The sequence below is a fragment of the Pimephales promelas genome, chromosome 2 (assembly GCF_988280905.1).
Source record: "Pimephales promelas chromosome 2, fPimPro1.hap1.1, whole genome shotgun sequence".
NCBI lineage: Eukaryota > Metazoa > Chordata > Actinopteri > Cypriniformes > Leuciscidae > Pimephales > Pimephales promelas.
The window spans coordinates 51,428,097-51,430,596 of NC_142770.1; positions in this window are offsets into that span (position 1 = coordinate 51,428,097).

Consider the following 2,500-nt stretch of genomic DNA (forward strand, 5'->3'; position numbering starts at 1 on the left):
TCGGGCTTTATTCGTGCCCAGGAGACCCGCACCCTGCCTGGGATAGCAGATCGGTTTGTGTGAGTTCTGGTTGTGTGAGCGTTACCCTTCTACATCACCCCCATGGCCCGTTTTAGGACCGTCTCGGCTCCGGGCGGACAGCCGGGGGGCAGGGGGCGAATCTGCCTCCGGCCCGGGTCGGAGCACCCTCCCCGGGGCCGTGCGTGGAGACCCGTCGCGCCCGGAGCTCCCGTGCAACCCCACGTTTTGGACTTGGGTTTTGGAGCGAGCGAGCGGGGTCGAAACCCCGGGGGCCGAGCCGCCACGGAGCCCCCGAGCCCCGGGGACGAAGCCCCGGGAGCGAGGTCCCTCCGTGGAGGCGCGAGCCCCCGGAGCCCGGCCGCCCGCCCGGGGAGGAGAGCGCACGCTCCCCTACCCCTCAAAACCCACGTGGCTGGTTGCAGCAGACCCTGTGCACCGGAGGTTCCTCCAGGAGCGCGGGGCTGGGCGCTCCAAGCCCAAGTCATACAGGCAACCATGCCTCCCCGGGACTCCCCCTGCGAGCGGCGGCTGTTTGAAGGACGGTAACCCCACCGCACGGGGCTTCAAACGACCGTAGCTCGCCGAAGGCGGCTCCGATCGACGCCAAATTTTTGTCGGCTGGAGAACGGGACGAGACCTTTCGAATGAGACCGCCCCCAGCCCCGTGGGCCCCCGGGGGCCCGAGATACGGGCCCCCAAAGCGCCCCGGAAGCGGAAAAACGCAAATATCTCGCCGAAAAGTCGACGTGCCCGGCCGAGGCCGGGCTCATTCGAACCGTCTCGCCGAGCTGAACGCGTCCATATGCGTTTCGTCGTTTTTGGTCGAGTATTCGCGGAGATATCGGCCGAAAACCCTCGGCCGCGCTCTGAAATGGCGCCCGCCGATGACGTCACGATCCCGGGAGAAAATCGCCCGTATCTCCGCGACGCGAAGGCCCAGAGAGCTCAAATTTGGGTGGCGAGGTCCCACGGGGGCCCTCGCTCGAACCAGGGCGGCGGCGGGCCCCGGGGACGCCCCCTACCGGATCGCCGTTCGCCGGGACCCCCGACTTTGAACGGCTATAACTCGGGGACCCGGGCGAGTTGGACCTCGTGGGTGGGCTCTTTCGAAAGGCCCCGTCCGGCACTACGGTCGATTCGAGTTTGGGGAAGATTGGCCCAGGGGTTCGCGAGATATAAGCCAAAAACGCCGCGCCTTTGACCGGGCCTAACTCCCTGACCCCGAGGCCCCCGGGGACGCGGGTGGCCTCTTTGGATAGGGCCCCTCGAGGCCTTGGGAAGACCCGAGTTTGAAATTTTTTCGCCCGGCCGTCTTCGAGATATCGGCGAAAAACGGAATCTTCCCGTCTTGTGGGTGTGGGTGTCTCCGGGGGGCGGGGAGACTTCCAGGACCCCGGGGGGGGCCACCTGGCCGTGCCCGAGGACGGTGCACCTCCCTGGGTGTGCCGTCAGAGCCTCCGGGGCCCCCGGAAGTCCCCGCCCACTGCACGTTTTCGGACTTTGAGGGATTTTCGGGCCCCGAATTCGAACGCCCGTAGCTCGGGGACCCGGCGGCCCAGAGACACCGGACTCGGGTCAAGTGTGGCGTCCCGGCGGGCCCCTCGCAAAGAGCCCGCCCCCGAGCTCCGGGGCCCCCGGGTCCCGGAGAAAAGGGGCCCGACGTGTCGGGGGGGCGCCTGGGAAGGAAAGGTCCCAGGGGCCCGGGGGAGGCGGGGTCCGAGAGGGCCCGTGGGGAGCCCCCGACACCCGAAAGGGCGAGCCGCTGGGACCTCCCCTCTCCGAGATACGGGCCGTTTTCTCCGAAAGTCGCCCGCGCGTAACGGGGCCCATCTCGGGACCGGGAGGTCCCAGCGGCTCGCGGCGGCGGGTGCGGGGCCCGCTCTCGGGGACCTTGCTCCTCCCGCCGTCCCGAGCCACGGGGACCTTCCGGTCCCGAGATACGGCCACTTCCTGTCCAGCTTTGACCGGGTGTAACTCGAAAAGTAAGCCGAGTTGGGGCTCCACACTCGGGGGTATTGGGGGCCTCTAGGAGGGCCCCCCACGCCGGGTGTATGGGGCCCCAACTCGGCTTGGTTCCGGAGATATGGCCCTTTAAAGTTTCAACTTTGACCGGGTGTAACTCGAAAAGTAAGCCGAGTTGGGGCTCCACACTCGGGGGTATTGGGGGCCTCTAGGAGGGCCCCCCACGCCGGGTGTATGGGGCCCCAACTCGGCTTGGTTCCGGAGATATGGCCCTTTAAAGTTTCAACTTTGACCGGGTGTAACTCGAAAAGTAAGCCGAGTTGGGGCTCCACACTCGGGGGTATTGGGGGCCTCTAGGAGGGCCCCCCACGCCGGGTGTATGGGGCCCCAACTCGGCTTGGTTCCGGAGATATGGCCCTTTAAAGTTTCAACTTTGACCGGCTGTAACTCGAAAAGTAAGCCGAGTTGGGGCTCCACACTCGGGGGTATTGGGGGCCTCTAGGAGGGCCCCCCACGC